General features: G+C 40.4%; 1 protein-coding gene across 2 annotated transcripts in view; it reads left to right on the forward strand.

Annotated features, from left to right (window-relative positions):
* The window catches only part of qsm (Zona pelucida superfamily protein qsm), a 202,866-nt gene that overhangs the window by 103,460 nt on the left and 77,685 nt on the right, over positions 1–21,721 (forward strand). For both annotated transcript variants that reach the window (XM_072306330.1, XM_072306339.1), the window contains one exon: positions 8,442–8,475. The gene's annotated coding sequence lies outside the window, so the exon portion shown is untranslated. The remainder of the gene's footprint in view (positions 1–8,441; positions 8,476–21,721) is intronic.

Consider the following 21,721-nt stretch of genomic DNA (forward strand, 5'->3'; position numbering starts at 1 on the left):
CGGCTCCTTAGGGTTCAGGGGGCTCGCCCCCGTCTTCGGCTCCGTAGGGTTCAGGGGGGCTCGCCCCCGTCTTCGGCTCCGTAGGGTTCAGGGGGCTCGCCCCCGTCTTCGGCTCCGTAGGGTTCAGGGGGCTCGCCCCCGTCTTCGGCTCCGTAGGGTTCAGGGGGCTCGCCCCCGTCTTCGGCTCCGTAGGGTTCAGGGGGCTCGCCCCCGTCTTCGGCTCCTTAGGGTTCAGGGGGCTCGCCCCCGTCTTGCGGCTCCTGTAGGGTTCAGGGGGCTCGCCCCCGTCTTCGGCTCCTGAGGGTTCAGGGGGCTCGCCCCGTCTTCGGCTCCGTAGGGTTCAGGGGGCTCGCCCCCGTCTTCGGCTCCGTAGGGTTCAGGGGGCTCGCCCCCGTCTTCGGCTCCGTAGGGTTCAGGGGGCTCGCCCCCGTCTTCGGCTCCGTAGGGTTCAGGGGGCTCGCCCCCGTCTTCGGCTCCGTAGGGTTCAGGGGGCTCGCCCCCGTCTTCGGCTCCGTAGGGTTCAGGGTGCTCGCCCCCGTCTTCGGCTCCGTAGGGTTCAGGGTGCTCGCCCCCGTCTTCGGCTCCGTAGGGTTCAGGGGGCTCGCCCCCGTCTTCGGCTCGGAGTGTTTGGCTTTTGGATGGCTCTGCTGTGTTGCATACCCCGTATCCTGAGGTCAGTGACGCGCCTTCAAATCGCCGGGTATGCAAAATGACTGTCATGAAGCACGAATAGTGGTATCAGAATTTTGCATTAAGTTTATGGATAGATTTGAAGGCGCTCTTCTGTATCCATTGTGAGTGGTCTTGTACAACGATGTTGACCATAAACTTCATAATTTTGGATTTTAAATCGAGCTTCACATTCGAAAATTGCCGATGAATAATAATTTGAAAAAATAATACGATGGTTTTTGGCCTCTCCGTCTCATTTCAAAGAAGAGAGCGCCTGGAGGCGGCTGGATCAGATTGCGTATTTTAAGTCCCTTGGTTCGGTCATCGTAATTTGAAGCGAAACTGAGAGAGTCGCCGTTTATAAGATCGCAACTTACTCAAAAGCGGTTTTGAATTTAAAAAGTTTCGCACGGATAAAATGAGCTTTCGTTAATTAACTGTGAACAATCAAAATTGAAGAAAAGGTTCTTTGTCCACTGGTCCATTAGGAAAGCGTAAAGCATGGATGGATGGAGCATCGATGACCAACTAAATCTTATCTGATAAGGAGTAATAAGTGTGAAACCCTTTTTTAGTCTTTAAATGACCCAAGTCCCCCAACAAGTTTAAAACACAATTACAAAAATGCGTATCTCCTTAAGAAGTGTCGATTCTTAGTGCCAAAAACTCGGCATTTCTGGCGTCTTTTCTAACAGTTCGAGAAATTATTGAAACTGCTGATGGAGTTTGTAAATACATCTTATTCTTGCTATCCTCAAGAATTATTACCCTTCTACCGACAATAAAGAGGAGTGCAGACAGTTTTTTTTTTTACTCTCCTGGAAAATCGTGTTTTCCGAGATTCGCACTTGTGCACTTTCACCATCGATAAAGTGCTTTAGTATTGTTTAATTAACATTTGCACAGGCAGTGATTTTGATTGTTCAGTCAGTAATTTTTTTTCTCATTATTTTTTTCACAAACATTCGTAGGTATTTATGTTGCAGGCAATTAGCAATCGCCGGCAAATTGCAATCTATTCGTGTTTAATCAACAAATTAAATCGTTTTAAAGTGAAAAAACGAGATTGGAAGTAGGGATTATTATGCTGAGAATTCAAACATACGTTAGCCCCGTCTTCTTTGATACGTGGTGCCAGCACTGCCAGCTAGCACACTCGCGAATTTCGTGAAATGTCATCAATAATCTGTGTTAGGTTCGGTTCAGCAACTAAAGTAACTCCTTGGCAAAGCGGAGAGTATCGCTGGATTTGAAGGCGTAAAGAAATCTTTACTATATCGATGTTATCGTATTTACAATTTGACGAATTGACAAGTACGAAGCTTTCAAATTGCCGGCGATTACTGACTCCCTGTGACTTATACACTGATAAAGTTTTCAGAGATATTTATTTCCATCTTTAAGTTTACATGTACTTTCTCTCTTCTAATCAGTATGTGTGTTTCTTTTTTGTTTCTGGTGCAACCCCCCGGAATTCCTAGATTCAAAAATCGACGATCTTACTTGGCAACGTAAATCGTCAATTAAAAAATTGGGATCGTTCAATTAAACGGGACACTTGATTCACTTAACTTAATCTTTAAATTAACTGGAAACTCAAATTTACCACAAATCCTACTCAACCGAATACCTGATCTAACCCTGCTAATCAAAACTTCACTCAACCGGTGTTCGTACCCACCGGAAACTCAAAACAATCGACCAATCGTCTGGCCGAATTTTACTGAACCGGAAATTAACAACCGTAAACTCTGCTCGATCGGAAACGTGCTCCAATCGAAAACTTGACCCAACTGGAAATTCGATCCAACCTGAAATCTGACCCATCCCAAAATTTCAATTCACTGGAACCGTAATCCATCCGTTTATGACGTGACCGGAAACTAACCCAACTGGAAACTGTTTCCAACCGGTAACGTGTCCCTTTCGAAAATTTGATTCAATCGGAAATCTGACCGACCGGAAACCACAATCAACGGGATTCGTTATCCACCCGAAATTTCACTTGACCGGAAATCGAAAATCTTAATTTCTACTCGACCGGAAATGTGCCCCAATCAAAAACTTGACTCAAATGGAAATCGACCCGACCGTAACTGTATTCCAACTCAAAATTTGGTCGTTCTCGGATGGAGAATAACCAATTTCAATATCAGTATATCATTGATTTTCCAAAAAAAATCGCAAAAATTCGATATAAGCGATTCATGTATCGACTCGTTAACGTTAAAAATCGATTCTACAAGAAAAAATACGTAGGTGTCTGTGTACTGCAGTCATGTTAGGTGCATTCAGTCATCCATGAATCAAAAATGAACAATTGCAATTTCAAAAAATCGTCGATTTTCCGTAAAAAATCTTAAAAAATCGATATAACCGATCGATATATCGTCTCGTCAACATTAAAACTCGATTTTGCGTGTAAAAATACGTAGGAATCGGTGTGTATAACATGTGTAAACAATGATAACAAGCCCGTAGACAAGTTAATTCAACAAGAAAATAGTGAAATATAAGGCCGGAGTTTGACCCCTTTGCCCCCCCCCCCCCCCCCCCCGTAACGCTAAAACGGTTCCTATACTCATCTTGAAATTTTTTCCTGAGTTTTCTGTTGTTATAAGTTTCCACTCAAACCTCGGTTCGATGGTCGAATCGAATACCGAAAAAGGGGCGAAATTTTGGGAGGCTCTTTCCAGGAGAAATATTCAGCACTTTCTTCCAAAATTAACATTTTGTGGAGAAGAAATTTGGCAATATTCAAATGTCCACACAGTGTTTGACCTTAGCCTAGCAGTACAGGCGTGCAGCATGCACTCGATCTCCCGATCCGTGGATCGCGGGTGGACGGTGTGTATCTTGGACTGCATTTTGCAATTTGGAACTATAAATCTAGCCCGGTGTAAAAACATCGTATGTGCCATAAGTTTTCCTATGCACATAAGTGTTTTTTCAGATGAGCCAGAATTTACAGTTCCAAATTGCAAAATGCAGTCCAAATACGATGTTCACTCGCAGCTTTCACCACTATGAAGTGCTGGGTGACTTTAATATGCATTTCTGAAAGCGGATGGATCTAGAAAAATGTTCCATTCATTACTCCTCTTAAATTTTAAGTATTCATCCATTTTTGTCAAAACTGCATTCTTTCATTTGCGATTTTCTTACGTTTTATTGCCGTTTTACGTGGTTATTCAAAGGAACTTTTTAATGTTTCCAACTCCGGAGTACGAGTATGTGTGTTATGTATTTCGTGGAAATGATGGCTCTCCCCCCCCCCCCCCCCCCCCCCCCGTTTCAAATCACGGAAGTTTGTGAATGTAGGCATTATGCTCGCATCATCAGGTCCGCAAATCAAGCGCGTAACTATTGGAACTCCGTAGTAGGTATGTTGTGTTGTATCACGTGAAAATCAAGGGAAATTTTAGCTTCTCGCCTGTCTCAATGGAGATGTTGCATGTGCTAGCGATATGCGATTTGATTTGACCATTGATTCTTTTGTAAAAGTTTGCGAGAAAGACGATGGTGCCACTGGTTTTCTCTGAAATCATCTCCCAAGCTCAAAAAAGCTCTCAAGTTGAGGCCAAAATGGAGGGGATATCCCACGCTATCCTGAGAGTCCACCTGCACATCAAGACAAACTCTCCATGCAAAGATTAGGGAGAAAATACATTAGCAGGGTTGCCACTTTATTTTGGGACTCCAAAACTGAAAACACGGCAACCCTGCTAATGTATTTGCTCCCTATCCTTGCATGGAGAGTTTGTTTTGATGTAGAGGTGGACTCTCAGGGTAGGGTGGGATATCCCCTCCATTTTGGCCTCACTTAGAGAGCTTTTTTTGAGCTTGAGAGTTGATTTCAGAGAAAACCAGTGGCACCATCGTGTTTCTCGCGAACTTTTATATACGAATCAATGGTCAAATCGCGAATCCCTCACACATGCAACATCTTTATTTACTGACGTTTGCTCGAATCGTTAAGTACGGAAATCAAGCGCAAAACTATTCGGACTCCGGTGTAGGTATGTGATATGGTATCACGTGAAAACGAAGGCAAATTTTAGCGCTTACCTATCTCAACTTACCGACGCACAGTGCGGCATCCTTATGGACGATGGGACAAAAAGATACAGTTCAAGATACAGAAGGTAATGTAGCATCGCGTCCATGATATTGGACTCCATGCTCAGCTATATAATGTTCGGTTGCTCATCACGTCCAAGATCTTGGACTCCATGCTCACTTTAATTAGGGATAATTTTTTCGAAAAATCGAAGTGAGCATAGCGACCAAAAGTGTGGGATGCAGGTATTCTCTGACAATACACGAGCATGGGGTCCAAAAATTTATAAGGACAATTTTTGTGAAATAAATACGAAAAAATGTGTTCTAGAAAAAAAGTGTGCGTTGCTTAGGTTAGGTTAGGTTAGGTTAGGTAAGGTTAGGTTAGGTTAGGTTAGGTTAGGTTAGGTTAGGTTAGGTTAGGTTAGGTTAGGTTAGGTTAGAGTAGTTCAAGTTAGATTAGATAAGCGAATATACGATTTTCTATCATGATGAACTTTAAAACTAAGAGAGGTCTACTTGCTTTTGGACTCCATGCTCAAGCAAAGAGGGAGAAGTTTAGCGATGAGCATGGAGTCCAAGATCTTGGACGAGATGAGCAAGCAAGTATACCAAGGGTGAGCATGGAGTCCAATATCTTGGACGCGATGCTACATAATCATACAGAAAGTAAAAGAACACAAGAAGAAAACAGAAGTACAGAAGTAAAAGATACAGAAAGTTCATTTGAAGTTGGCAACATCGAATTAGCCCTACTTTAACGATGTAAAAGCAACGTGAGACACCCAAACTTTAACTTCGAATATCTCTGATAGTCGCAAAATTTCACAAGATCTGTTCGGTAGAATTGAAGTTGGATATCTGAGGATTAAGAAAATGTCAAATTTTGCGTTTCAAGTGAGTAATTTTCATTTGAAGTTGACGTCTTTTTCGCGTGTATTTCTTATGCACTACACCGGGAAAAAAACACATTGGATTCCAGAGTCCAGACTCTTGAAAACATTGACAAGAAAAAATATTCTCGATTCAATCGGATTTTTGCTTGAATCAAAACGAAATCCGCTTAAATTTAGAGGCTTGGTTCTTGATTTAAGCTAGATTCTGATTGAATCAAAAGTACTTTTTCTTGTCGATGTTTTTAAGAGTCTGTTTTCTGGATCCAATTTTTTTTTTTTTTCCTGTGTAGTGATTCTCGACCCATTTCCCGCCCACTCTCCACCCAAATTTAAAGTACTTTTGAGCAAAGAATTTGAAAATGAACCATTATCGTGAGTTCAAAATACCTTTAAGATGACGAACTCCCAAAAAAATATTCAGATGTCAAGTTGTGAATTTTTTATTTTTGTCCACAGAGGACCACACTGTTCGGCGTTTATAAATGCAGGCACTAGGCTCGCATGGTATTACGCGAAAATGAAGGAAAATCTTGGCTTTATAAATTTTACAAATTACAGATAATCGTGCTTTTTTGTATCTTTCGGACCGATAAGAGTGGGTTTTCTCCTCTTTTTTTTTTGATCGAAACATAAATATAGCTCTCACAGGGTTCCAACAATGGTTGGAGAAAGTATCAAAGTCTCGCAACCCAGATGGTCGCGCAGAGCAAATGGAAAAGGGCATGGGTTTTCTGTCCTTTTTCGACCAGTCGCCCAAAGGATTATTCATAATATGTAGAGTTGTTCGGTGAAAAACATAACTCTCCGTAAATGTGTCATTCGTTACCTTTTTCCGTTTCTGAAAGCGTATATTAGGCACTCTTTGATCATTGAAGCAGCATTCATGTATGTATGTATGGTTGGTTGGTTGGTAGATACGTTTATTTGGTGCTTTTAACAATTGAGCCATCAACACCTCAGAGGAGTATGGTTGGTTGGTTGGTTGGTTGGTTGGTTGGTTGGCAGATACGTTTATTTGGTGCTTTTAACAATTTAGCCATTAAGACCTTAGAGGAGAGATCAAAATAGTATAGCACAAAACTTAAAAATTTAAAAGGTAGGGGTCACAAAAAGGTGTATGTATGGTTGGTTGGTAGATACGTTTATTTGGTGCTTTTAACAATTCAGCCATTAACACCTTAAGAGGAGAGATCCAAATAGTATAGTACAGAACTTAAAGATTTAAAAGGTAGGGGTCACAAAAAGGGAGTGCAAAATTAAAAGTTGGGACAGGGAAAGAATACATTAAATTTGGAGATTAATTCGTTTGAAAAGGAGAGGGATTTCACGAAAATACTTTGAAAGGATAGTATGGAGATCAGAAAGTGGAGGGACAATTTTGGATCTTAATTGTTGATATGTAGGGCATAGTTGGGTCACGCAACTAAACTAACCTCCCGGAGAAGCGAGAAGTATCGTCAGATTTGAAGGCGTTCAAAGCGTTTGGTTGGGTCACGCAACTAAACTAACTTCCCGGCAAAGCGGGAGGTATCGCCAGATTTGAAGGCGTTCTAAGCGTTCGGTTGGGTCACGCAACTAAACTAACCTCCCAGAGAACCGAGAAGTATCGCCAGATTTGAAGGCGTTCAAAGCGTTCGCTTGGGTCACGCAACTAAACTAACTTCCCGGAAAAGCGAGAAGTATCGCCAGATTTGAAGGCGTTCTAAGCGTTCGGTTGGGTCACGCAACTAAACTAACCTCCCGGCAAAGCGGGAGGTATCACCAGATTTGAAGGCGTTCAAAGCGTATGCGTAAGCGTAAAGCGTGTATGTATGTATGTATGTATGTATGTGTGTATGTGTTGTGAGGGTGTATGTATGTATGTAGTTATGTATGTATGTATAAGTCACTTTTATGGGGCACCAGGGAGCTTTGCGAAGCTGCGACGATAATAATTTTTGGCGTATGCTTTTACCGTTTCATTCGCGAAGGGGGCTTTGCGTTAATTCTGATCACATTCAGTCGAGAAAGTTTCGCGGAAAAAAGTTTTGACGCCAAATATTAATTTAACTTAAACCAAAAAATTAATATTTGCCGTCAAAACTTTTTTCCGCGAAACTTTCACGACTGAATGTGATCAGAATTAACGCAAAGCCCCCTCGCGAATGAAACGGTAGAAGCATACGCCAAAAATTATTATCGTCGCAGGTTCATCAGTAAACGACGCGCGGGAAATAGTGACTAATATAGAAATAGGAGGAAAGAACCAAGCCACTTTAGCTATTGCGCAAATTACAGTGGGCAATTTAATTTTTTGCAGAACGTTTGTGCGTATTCCTTTGAAAATTTTAAGGAATTTGCTTCGTGCTGTGCAGAAATTCACTGACTTTGCACAAAAACCCGCACAACCGTTTTCATGTGAAAAATTAAATATTCGCGTGCAAATTTTCCATTTCCTAAAGAATTCAACCCGCAAGAAATTATTCACATACCGGAAAAAAAGGCACCAGAATGTCCTTGAACTTTTTTATTGATCACTCTGGTTCAGAATACCTGATGGAAGTAAATGATCTAGAAAAGTACGGACAGGTAGGCAGGTCAGCCGTAAAGTGCTACACAAACGATAGACTTCCGCTCAAACAAGCTCAATTAACATAAAAAAGATGAGCATGATCAAGGAATAACCTATCAGGAATAATTTATCGTTAAAACTCAGAAAAAATCCTAAATTGTCAATGTAAGATAGTATTATTGACTATGTGTCTACAGAGCCCCTTCAGCTCCTACATTTCTCACATTCTGAATGACGATTTTTTTTTTTTTTCATTTTTTCAGAAACCTGAGCTGTGAGCTGCAACCTCCACGCAAGGTATGTACATTATTCTTGATTTTTTTTTCCGAATTGATTAATATCCCCATGTATCGAGTGCCTTTTGTCAAAAAATCCGCAACTCGAGTCACTTATTCTTCCTCTAAAATAGGGGTCACCCACCCATGTGTGTTAACCGTATTTCAATGTGGAATCGTTGCTTTTTCACCACAGATAACATGTGTGAGATTCAATTCTTTGATTCTGAAGGTATAGTTCCGACATCTCTATTGTTTTTTTATAAAAAAAAAAATAAATAAAAAAATAAAAAGACACTTGATGGAAGTCACTCTGGAAAAAAAAACACATTAGATCTAGAGTCCAGACTCTTAAAAACATCGACAAGAAAAAATACTCTCGATTCAATGAGATTTAAGCTTAAATCAAGAACCAAGCCTCTTAATTTGAGCGGATTTCCTTTTGATTTAAGCTTAAATCTGATTGAATCAAGGGTTCTTTTTCTTGTCAGTGTTTTCAAGAGTCTGGACTCCAGATCCAATGTGCTTTTTTTTCCAGTGCGTAGAATCCCGCGCTCGCTTCTGATCGGTGCCGGATGACACATTCGGCGCGAAAGCTGCGAGTTTTAAATTTGCGGAAAAGTTGCGTCTCTTGAACTGCGTCGTTTTCGGTTTCTGATCCAGGTTTTTCGTTTTGAATGTGCGCATCGTGATCCCACGTCATTTACCGTCGGGAAAATGTATTCAGTGGCGATTCCAGCGAGTTGGCAGCACTTTTGATACTCCATTTAAATCCATTGAAAATATCGATTTTTGGCGAGGCAGCTTCCCTCACCTAGAATCGATTGTTCTACATGCAGTTAAATGGAGAAAAAAACAGTGTTGCCAGCTTAGAAGATTCGCTACTGAATGTATCTGGAAGTCAAAATTCGTTCATAGTTTAGTGACACATTCCAATGCATAGACGAATGTTCCATCTCTACGCGAAAGTGCGGTCAAAATTAATTTTAGAGTCCCTTCAAAGTGCATCTCCGGTCCTGGCAGCTATGCTCAAGTATTACGGGCAGTGACGATTCTTTAAAGTTTTCAACATCAATTTCCTGAATTTAAATTGTATCAAAACAGTAGATTCTAGCTGAGGCAGTTTGCCTCATCTAAAATCAATAGTTTTAATGCATTAAAATGAAGAAACACAGTTTCGCTATCTTGGACAATCGCCTCCAAAGGAAAATAGCCGTTTAAGGAACGCATATGAATTCGATCCTTGAACTCTTTGCTGTTCCATTTTACCCAGCTAGATTTTAATTGGACCGCGCTAAGCAGAAAGGAACCAAACCACGTCACCTATTGCCAAATTTAATCGGGCAATTTAATTTTTTATATGAAAATGGTAGCGCGGATTTTTGTGCGAATTTCAGTACTTTTTTCGCATGGTACGAAGCAATTCCCTTAAGTTTCCACAGGAATCCGCACTAATGTTCCCTTGCAAAACATTAAATTGCCCCCAAAGCTGTGTAACCGCGGTTTAGTGATAAAGAAGGGTAGAATCAATGAGACTTAAAATAGACTTTTAAATTGAGGAAATTGATGTTGAAAACTTTAAAGAATCTACACTGCCCGTAATACTTGAGCATAGCCGCCTGGACCGGAGATGTACTTTGAAGGGACTCTAAAATTAATTTTGACCGCACTTTCGCGCAGAGAAATAAGGGAAATATCAGGAAAATTCATGTGCTAAATTTTTTGGGAAACCTTAATTACGAATCCACTTGTTGTTTAGGCGTTTAGGTCCCATGATGTCTATTGACAATAAAATAGTGTCTCTAGTTGGCTGTAGACCCCTATGAAGGGGTATAAGCCAATCTCTGCAAAAATACATATCTATAATAAAAAAGTATGGGTGGTTAAGGAACCGATCACTGAGTTACTGTCCTATGTGTATTTTAGTTATATGTAAGCCTGTTCAAGTCAAGTTAATAAAGTTAGTCTGCATCAGCACAACACGTCACTGCATACACGTCAAGGAAGTTCACTGAAAAAAAACACATTGGACCTAGAGTCCAGACTCTTAAAAACATCGACAAGAAAAAATACTCTTGATTCAATCAGATTTAAGCTTAGATCAAGAACCAAGACTTTTAATTTGAGCGGATTTCCTTTTGATTTAAGCTTAGATCTGATTGAATCAAGAGTCCTTTTTCTTGTCAATGTCTCCAAGAGTCTGGACTCTAGATCCAATGTGTTTTTTTTTCCAGTGTAGAAAGCTCTTCAGTGTAAACTTTTACCCGCAAACTAAACACATTTCATACGCTCTACCACTAAGCGAAGCTGGAGTTGGGAGGAATTCCAGTAGAAAAAATTTCACGGTAAACATAATTTAGACAAAACGAATCAACGCGTTAAAGTAACTGTAACAAAAAATAGGCGCAATATCGGTAATATTAATACAATCTAGCGGGAAAGCTCGGATGCGTTCGTAAAATTTGAAATGCCCGTCATCATCTGGCTGTGGAGCAACCGGTGAAAATTCAAGACGGCAGGGGTTCACAATAGTTTCCTAGTTTTTCGACAACTTAAATCTACATCATCGTGTATTGCGCCCTTCTGATTTTTCTTGATCGAAATTTAATCATTTGCGCAAAAACATCTTTGGCACAACAAATGAAACTCCCAGCTCCAGATTTTCAGCTTAGAAAACCGGTTTGAAAGCACGACACGTCGCGGTTTTTTTTTCTGAACATACTTGCATCGACTTCATCATCTATAGCGTCGTTTCAACTTTCTTGGATGGAACTTTTAAATATTTAGAAGTGCCTTCATTCATGTTGTACGCTCGATTTCCGCTTGGATCACAATGCGTGCATAATGCTTTCAGTCGTAGAAGTCACTAATTTAAAACAGGCAAACCTTTCAGATTTTCCTTCATTTTAGCATGATACCGCATCACATACATACTCCGTAATCCACATAAGAGGATCATCCAAAAAGTAAGGGTCCCTACCTTGTGTCTTCCGAGCGAAAAGAGATAAATCAAATCAATAAAAAAGCTTATATTAGGCATACTCTAAGCTTTAAAACAAGCTCAAGTTTTTGAAAATCGGTCTGAGGATTCGCGAGTAAACTTAATTTTACTGAGACAACCTCCTGTCGTTGCGTGCCCACCTCCGGGGTCAGGATGCACGGAGAGTCGATTATTGAAAACTCGGGTTATCGCCTCTATACATCACATCAACAAGGAATTTTAAAGTTTTCATTGAGTAGGCCTTACCTTACTTTTTGACGTAGTCTCCACATCTTTTAGCGGCTCTGGTGCTTGCACTAGAGCTGCTATTCCGGACGGTCCCAGCTGGGGAGTATCAATGCAGCATGTTACATTGTAGAGACCGCGCGTTGGTTGATGGGAATCGGCGCCATTTTCGGCTATGTTCCTTGTCATGACTTTATTTTATTGCATACTGTTTTATTGTTAGTCAATGCTATGTTGTGTATTGTATTTTTGGAATCATGGTGATACAGTCAACAATTCAAAACTTGTTTGTGCTTTTATCTCGTGATGGAAAAAATGTACTTTACGTTCAAAATTTGAAAATTTGAATTTTAAAGTTTTCGCGGTTAAGGAAGCTTTAACCACTGGGTTGGAGCTTCCTAGTCATTTACTCGATATCAGCTGATAGCAAACAAAGGTTACCAGGGAAACCGTAAACGTCTAACAACTATCGTGGCCATTGGGGCGATTATTGAAATGATATCGACTTTATGTCGCCGCTTACGACAGGACATAGCCCTATCTTAACTGTGTAATATATCGCAATTCGATATTGTTTTGATTTTTAAAAGGAGCAATTCATTCATACAGTTCCGATTAGTTTTGGCGAACGGGCCCTTAGCCTGCTTAGTACGTATAATCCCAAAACGCAGGAAAATAGATTGTAGGAAAATATTTGCATCGGAAAATCGTAACAATTTTCCCCTAGATGTCTTCCATTCCGGGTACATATTTATTGAAAACGGCGACTTTTTCAACAGTCCTATTTTTATCTACAACATCTAAGTGGCCCTTCATAATCATTTAATTTTGGCCCCTGGCCAGAAAAAGGTTCGGAAATTGCAGTGATTTTGCCGAAAATGCTGAAGTAAGTAAATTTGGGCATTTTTTTTCCTTCTTCAAACTCTGTGGAGAAGCACTTCTCCTCCAGTACATCTATTTTTTTACTTATCTCTCGCAAGGTACATTTACAGAAGGTGTGTTCCAGTATTAACAGTTCAGATTCGTTGTTTTTTTATTATAACGCTTATTTCGGAAAGCAATTATTACATTGTTCAATTCTACTGACTTTCAACACTCGATTATACTCCCGGCAAATTCTGCAGCAGCGTTTCAAATGTTGACTCTAATGCTTCCAACAGCCATCCGATGTCTAAGAGTTTATTCCTAGATTTAGGGATTTTCCGGAATTTCCAGGGATTTAGGGATTTTTCAGGAAATCTAGGGATTTTTTTTTGATGAGGTAAAGTTACCAAAAATCAACTTTTTAACCTCAATTCTAGCTTCGACAATCGAAAACATTTTTTCATCTATATTTTGTAGGCCTTTTTGGCAACACTATTTTCCCCGCAAATAAGCCGGAAATTAAAACGATTGCGTCCTTCGATGTACTTGACATTCAACTGCATTCAACCTGTTAATAATAAGAAATCAACTAATATTCTTTCATTTTATTGGTCTGGATTAGCACTGCTTTCAGAGAGCGCCAAAATTCAAACGAGCCAATCAGATTTAAATATTGCAAATCGCTACATCGAATGACATCATGATTCTTCATAAAAAATGGCGCTTTTTGCAAAATCTAGGGATTTTTTAAGTATATTTGAGCAAATCTGGGGATTTAGGGATTTTTAGCGAAATCTAGGCATTTTTTTTCTTCCCCGCTAGGGATTTAATATCGGAAGACTGGCTTCCAGTATCGTAGCGTTGATCGTCGCTGATGTCGAAATGGAACCTAATGCCGGACTTACTGTAACACCTCCATTCCTCAATTCCGGTGAGGAATACGTCTCTACCCTTAACTCAATATAAATATACAAATTGATAAGTGAGTGCTTTAGTCTCCTGAAAACAGAATTGCGAAACTTAAAATTGGAGAAAAATGATGAGTAAATGAAAAAATGGAACCAATTGATGGGATATGTCGCATGCCATTCTGACACAAAATATGGCGTCTATCGAATCACCTTAACTAAATAAAATAACCAAATTTTCAACTCTCAAACTATCAACTATCAACTATCAAAATTCAAACTATCAAAATTTCCAACAATGACAAAAATGATTGTAATATACCTATAATGTAATGAAATATACACGCTCTAATCATTTAATTTGTATTACCTTTATGTTATGTACCTACATGTTATACTATTTTTATAATAAATTTTGCCAACATGCTTTTCAATTCAGTCTACAACATTTCATTCCGACGTGGCAATAATGATTTATAATGCCCCTAATCCATTAAAATGAATTACAATAGTAATGCCGCATTATAATGTCGTATTATACATCGCAACGATTCATGTCCTACTGATTATTGATTATTGTAAGATGAATTCTGTTTTCTCTGATTGTATGTTTCATACGTGCGAAGCAAGTACGGGTCACTAGAAACGTGGTTCGTACGGGTGGCTGATGAAATTGATCTTCGAATACCTTTTGATGAGCTAGGGAAATGGAACCATCTGCATCTCATGGACAATAAATAGTTGCCGTAATTAAGGTCATCCCGTGATTAAGGTGCCGTGATTTAAGTCATAAATTCTTCATCTAATTCTTGATTCATCTCCAAAATGTCTGCTAAAGCTTTCATGCGCTTCTCCTTGTATGCATGAATGAGCAAATTGGGTATCGAACAAGCGGACACTTTTTGAAAATTTAGATGATTCTGGACAATATCGTACAGAAGTCCACGAGCTGCAGATAGAACCATTACCTCTAGCTCATCAAAAGTTATTCGAAGATCATTCAACAACCTCTTTGACAAGTTGCAAAAACTTTTCGTTAACAATAGTGTCACACGGTACTAGGAATATTTACTATTTAACGAACCTTATATTTCCCTGACTCAGTCCTAAATTATAGAAGTATGCGTTACTTTTCCAGCAATCCAAAAAAACAATTATACAAAAAACCAATACCTACACTTTCAGATATAAAAATGCAAATTTTTTGCAGCCTCGCTAAACGACTTATCAACCAGAGATTTTTTAGGAAGCGGACCTCCAAAGAGCTTTCAAAATTAAAAGTATACAACAAGTGATAATGCCATGTATTCGCCATATCAAAGCCCAATACACATTTATACACCGGCTACGTAAATCTGCTAAGTTACAAAACATGAATCGACAGTTGTCGGATTGTACATCAATGACAAAATGTGTCTAGGCCCTCATTCTTGACTACAACTACTGCCCCCAGAGCCGCTCTCCGACGCCAATGCGTTGGAGCTTCCTGCTTGTTTTGACATTACTGGTATCATTACAGCAGCTTCCGTATGCCCTCCGCGTAGAAGCTTTTGCCTTGACTCTGAAACCAGTCATTGTACCTCTATCCACCAGCCACCAGCCTTGTATCCTCTATTGTACCAGTATCTGTACCTCTGAATCGGTTGAAAATCGCTTCCATCGTGGAAGTTTTTCCGCTCGGGAACAAATGAAAGTCACATGAAGCGAAAGTAAGAGAGTTTCCAGGATTGGAGGAAAATTTCTCTACGCAAAGCAACTGATTTGGAAGTGCAGATCGCTGTCAATGACTGTTTTCGGAGTCAAGGCGAAAGCTTCTACGCGAAGGGCATCAAGAAGCTGCTGTAGTGATACCAGTAAAGTCAAAAAAGATGTGGAGACTACGTCAAAAAGTAAGGTAAGGCCTACTCAATGAAAACTTTAAAATTCCTTGTTGATGCGATGTACAGGGTGATCCAAAAGTCCCTTCCACCCCCTCTAACTTTTTACCTAATTGAGGTAAAGATTTGAAACTTGGGGGATATTCCTAGGTCAAAGGGAGCTACTTTTTGGCCCCCCTAAAATTTTCAGGGGGCCCCCCTTGGGGGGGCAACGGCCCCCAACTTTAAATTTTCAAATAGGAAGACCCCCTTTGTGATAGCTCGTTCGAAAGAGCATAAAAAAAGAAAACTTTTCGCGCAAACCCGAAGTCAATATCTCAAACTGTTTCAAAATGGCGGCCGGTTAAAGTTCAAAATGGCCGAAAATTCACACCGGTTATTTGTTGATGGATTTGCGCGAAAATCGGTATGTAGGGGTATTTTGACACGAGAAAAACGAATTTGAAGTTAGATTTTCAAAAAAAACCAAAATTTCCAAAATGGCCGCCGGTTAAAGTTCAAAATGACCAAAAATTGATTTTTTTATAAATCTAAGTTCAAATTTGTTTATCTTATGCCAATATACTCTCAAATTCCAAGTTTTAGGCAAATCCATCAGGAAAAAACCAAGGTGAAAATTTTCGGCCATTTTAAACTTTAACCGGCGGCCATTTTGGAAATTTTGGTTTTTTTGAAAATCTAACGTCAAATTCGTTTTTCTCGTGTCAAAATACCCCTACATACCGATTTTCGCGCAAATCCATCAACAAATAACCGGTGTGAATTTTCGGCCATTTTGAACTTTAACCGGCCGCCATTTTGAAACAGTTTGAGATATTGACTTCGGGTTTGCGCGAAAAGTTTTCTTTTTTTATGCTCTTTCGAACGAGCTATCACAAAGGGGGTCTTCCCATTTGAAAATTTAAAGTTGGGGGCCGTTGCCCCCCCAAGGGGGGCCCCCCTGAAAATTTTAGGGGGGCCAAAAAGTAGCTCCCTTTGACCTAGGAATATCCCCCAAGTTTCAAATCTTTACCTCAATTAGGTAAAAAGTTAGAGGGGGTGGAAGGGACTTTTGGATCACCCTGTATAGAGGCGAGTCTTCAAAAATTGACTCTCCGTGCATCCTGATCCCGGAGGGGGGCACGCGGCGACAGGAGGTTGTCTCAGTAAAATTAAGTTTACTCGCGAATCCTTAGACCGATTTTCAAAAACTTGAGCTTGTTTTAAACCTTAGAGTATGCCTAATATAAGCTTTTTTATTGATTTGATTTATCTCTTTTCGCTCGGAAGATACAAGGTAGGGAACCTTACTTTTTGGATGACCCTCGTATTTGCCCGCTTGATTTCCGCCTTTATCGGGATCATACGATAATGCCTTCATTCATACACCTTACTAATTTGAGACAGTTGCAATGCTAAGTTTTTCCCTCATTTTAGCTTGATACCACATGACTTACCTATTCCGGAGTCCACATAGTTGCACGGGTTCATGTGTTCAGGCATTATGCTCGCATCGTTATGTGCGGAACTCAAGCGCACAAGGGATCATTCAACCATGAAGGAATTCTGACTCGCGAATACATTTAGCGAAAGGTAAATGACGCACTAAAAACGATGCGCATATCAAAAGCGCAAAAAAATAACTCGGAAACCGATTAATACGAACCTCAAGAAGCGCAACCTTTCCGCATATTTAAAACGCCCCGGTTTCGCGCCGAACCGACTGGTATCAACCGGCATTTATCAGAAGCAAGTAAGGTTTCTACGACTTGTTTCGATTGCCTTTTTACTCATGGTATATGAAAGAATCGGAATGTCATGTTCTATGGCAGTCAAATTGCTTCTCATTTTCCACTAAGGTTTGTCAAAGCACAACGTATTGCAACGTGGAACTGTTGCTTGTTAAGTACAAATTACACGAATGACATTCCATTCTTTGATTTCAGAGACATAGTTTCGACTTTCCAATCGTTTTCATATACGAGGAGTCGAAAAACATTTGACGGAAGTCGTAGAAACCCGTGCTCGCTTCTGATTGGTGCCGGATGATCATTCGGTTCGGGGCGAAACCGGGATCTACGGAAAAGTATTGCGCTTTTGGAACTGCGTATATCTCGGTTTCTGAGTTTCTTTTTCGCATTTTTAATGTGAGCATCGTGTTTTTACCGATTATTTACCTCCAGAATCATTTATTCACAAGTCAAAATTCGTTCCTGGCTCAGTGACCCATCGAGGTACGCTTTCACGTCAAGAGGAGCGACGTTGACGATGTGACTGATTGTACACAGTGGTCTTGAAGCAAAAAACAATTGCGACAGAAATGTACCCAAAACGGTTTGCAGGGGGTGAGTCTAAGATACGCGTGGACACAAAATCGCGAAAAATCATAATCATGGCTGATCTTAATTTCGAGATATCTTAATTTGAAATGTTCATAGTAAATGCAAGTATTCAACTGATTCTGATCCGCTTTTTTAATTATTGGTCCATGGAATCGGTGTTGATCGGTTCACGTTTGCAGCTTTCGTTTGATTCATGCCGATTGAATGCATATCCTCTCGTTACACGCAGACGACATATGGACGGAGTCAAAGAGAAAGGAACCAAGCCACATCGGGATCGAACCGAGAAAAAGAGGTTTAAAGTTTGGCGGATGAGTTCGAAACCTCTCATAACTCAATTTTTCCAAAATGTGGGTTGGTTCCTTTCTGCTTAACTCAGTCCATATCATACTATTTCTTTCTCATTTTGTGTAAACTGAACAATGCGCCTTCTGTTGCGTCTGCAGCAGCTGTTGTTACGAATATGATGTGCGTGTTAATTTCAACGCATTACATACGTGATTCTCTGAAGGCGTTTTGTGTGCGAAAGCAATTCGCCTTCAGCTGCGTCTGCAGCAATTGTTGTTACCGATGTGTTGTGCGTGCAGATTTCGACGCATTACATACTTGATTCTCTGAAGGCGTCTTATGTGCGCGAGTGGCGCATCCTATCGGAGAACAACAGAAGTGAGATTAGAATGAATTGCTAAATTCCTACTTGTTCTCCAGACGGATTGCGCCACTCGCGCACATAAGACGCCTTCAGAGAATCAAGTATGTAATGCGTCGAAATCAGCACGCACAACACATCGGTAACAACAATTGCTGCAGACGCAGCTGAAGGCGAATTGCTTTCGCACATAAAACGCCTTCAGAGAATCACGTATGTAATGCATCGAAATCAACATGCACATCATATTCGTAACAATAACTGCTGCAGACGCAGCAGAAGGCGCATTGTTCAGTTTACAAAAAAGGAGAAAAAATAGTATGATATGGACTGAGTCAAGCAGAAGGGAACCAACCCACATTTTGGAAAAAAATTGAGTTATGAGAGGTTTTGAACTCAACCACTGCTCTACTGTCTATCGCCGAAAATTCATAGTTTTTCTCGGAGCAAAGAGCCTTGTTAAAAATGGGTCGAAATTCGCCCCTTTTTAGGCCCTCGATTTTGCAAACGGGAATTGCGCCAAATTGTTGCATATGATGCCCTAAGTCTCTGGTAAAAATTTCAGCTTGAGCTGAAAAGTGGTTTCGGAGATACGGGGGGGTGAAGTGGGGGAATTGAGCGGCTGGCGTGCGCTCTTTCCTTGGCTGTTCCTTGCCAAATTGTCGTTTTGATGTCACTCGTTACATGTTTTTCCATGTAATTTTTTGCGTACTTTCCATTTCTGGCCTTAAAAATTACTTACAACCACTTTTCAAGGCGCTAGGGGGTGAAAATAGGGGATGAACGGCCAGCGGCGCGCTCTTTCCTCGGCTGTTCCTCGCCAAATCTTCGTTTTGATGTCACCCATCACATGTTTTCCTATGTAACTTTTTGCGTACTTTCCGTTTCTGACCTTAAAAATTACTTACAACCACTTTTTAAGGCGCTAGGGGGTGAAAGTGGGGGTTGAGCGGTTGGCGGCGCGCTCTTTCCGCGGTTGTTCCTCGCCAAATCTTCGTTTCGATGTCATCCATTACATGTTTTCCTATGTAATTTTTTCGCGTACTTTCCATTTCTGGCCTTAAAAATTACTTAAAACCACTTTTCAAGGGGCCATGAATTTTTTTCGCAATTTTTTTTTTTTTTTTTTTTAGTTTTTTTTAATTGATTTCGTATTATTCCCTAAGATCTATTCGTGCCGTATATTTTCACGTTTTCTCAGTGTACCTCACACGTCGCACGAGAAATATATACGCATGATTTCATCGGAACATAAATGTTTACACGCCAAAATGACATGGCAAATATGGGGAAAAATCTGAGATATGCCCCGGGCAGTACATTAATCTGATTAATAAAAAATCTGTCCTTTACTTCGTTACTTATTTATTTAAAAGCAGCCATTACCAGCCTACACGCCGTATTTAAGGATATTATGACCACAGATACATTTACACGTTCACGCTGAAAGACCAATCGTCACCCTAATTAAGTCAAGGGAAGTATGAAAAATTAAGAGCTATGGCAAGTTATCGATTTAAAAATGTGCCTCCCCCCTCATGAAAGCTTTAAAGCTTTACTTGATGATTCTGCCATTATTCTACCATCTCCCTTCTACGAACGCTCGTCTTTGCATATCATTTAGGCGTGTAAACATTTATGTTCCGATGAAATCATGCGTATATTCTCGTACGACGTGTGAGGTACACTGAGAAAACGTGAAAATATACGGCACGAATAGATCTTAGGGAATAATACGAAATCAAAGAAAAAAACTCAAAAAAAAAAAAAGAAAAATTGGAAAAAAATTCATGGCCCCTTGAAAAGTGGTTTTAAGTAATTTTTAAGGCCAGAAATGGAAAGTACGCAAAAAATTACATAGGAAAACATGTAATGGATGACATCGAAACGAAGATTTGGCGAGGAACAACCGCGGAAAGAGCGCGCCGCCAACCGCTCAACCCCCACTTTCACCCCCTAGCGCCTTAAAAAGTGGTTGTAAGTAATTTTTAAGGTCAGAAACGGAAAGTACGCAAAAAGTTACATAGGAAAACATGTGATGGGTGACATCAAAACGAAGATTTGGCGAGGAACAGCCGAGGAAAGAGCGCGCCGCTGGCCGTTCATCCCCTATTTTCACCCCTAGCGCCTTGAAAAGTGGTTGTAAGTAATTTTTAAGGTCAGAAACGGAAAGTACGCAAAAAGTTACATAGGAAAACATGTGATGGGTGACATCAAAACGAAGATTTGGCGAGGAACAGCCGAGGAAAGAGCGCGCCGCTGGCCGTTCATCCCCTATTTTCACCCCCTAGCGCCTTGAAAAGTGGTTGTAAGTAATTTTTAAGGCCAGAAATGGAAAGTACGCAAAAAATTACATGGAAAAACATGTAACGAGTGACATCAAAACGACAATTTGGCGAGGAACAGCCAAGGAAAGAGCGCACGCCAGCCGCTCAATTCCCCCACTTCACCCCCCCGTATCTCCGAAACCACTTTTCAACTCAAGCTGAAATTTTTACCAGAGACTTAGGGCATCATATGCAACAATTTGGCGCAATTCCCGTTTGCAAAATCGAGGGCCTAAAAAGGGGCGAATTTCGACCCATTTTTAACAAGGCTCTTTGCAGAAATTGAACTTAAAGTTTATTTTTTACATCGAGTCTTATGCAGGAGCCAAACTTTAAACCTCTTTTTCTCGTTTCGATCCCGATGTGGCTTGGTTCCTTTCTGTTTAACTCCGTCCATATGTCGTCTGCATGTGACGAGAGGGTATGCATTCAATCGACATGAATCAAACTAAAGCTACAAACGTGAACCGATCAACACCGATTCCATGGACCAATAATTAAAAAACCGGATCAGAATTAGTTGAAAACTTGCATTTACTATGAACATTTCAAATTAAGATATCTCGAAATTAAGATCAGCCATGATTATGATTTTTCGCGATTTTGTGTCCACGCGTACCTTAGACTCACCCCCTGCAAACCGTTTTGGGTACATTTCTGTCGCAATTTTTTTTGCTTCAAGACCACTGTGCACAATCAGTCACATTGTCAACGTCGCTCCTCTTAACGTAAAAGCGTACCTCGATGGGTCACTGAGCCAGGAACGAATTTTGACTTGTGAATAAATGATTCTGGAGGTAAATAATCGGTAAAACACGATGCTCACATTAAAAATGCGAAAAAGAAACTCAGAAACCGAGATATGCGCAGTTCCAAAAGCGCAATACTCTTCCGTAGATCCCGGTTTCGCCCGGAACCGAATGATCATCCGGCACCAATCAGCAGCCAGCAAGGGTTTCTACGACTTCCGTCAAATGTTTTTCGACTCCTCGTGTGTGAAAACGATTTGGGAAGTCGAAACTCTGTCTCTGGAATCAAAGAATGGAATGTCATTCATGTAATTTGTAGTTAACAAGCAACAGTTCCGCATTGCAAT

This window comes from Bemisia tabaci, chromosome 1, assembly GCF_918797505.1.
Source record: "Bemisia tabaci chromosome 1, PGI_BMITA_v3".
Classification (NCBI taxonomy): Eukaryota; Metazoa; Arthropoda; class Insecta; order Hemiptera; family Aleyrodidae; genus Bemisia; species Bemisia tabaci.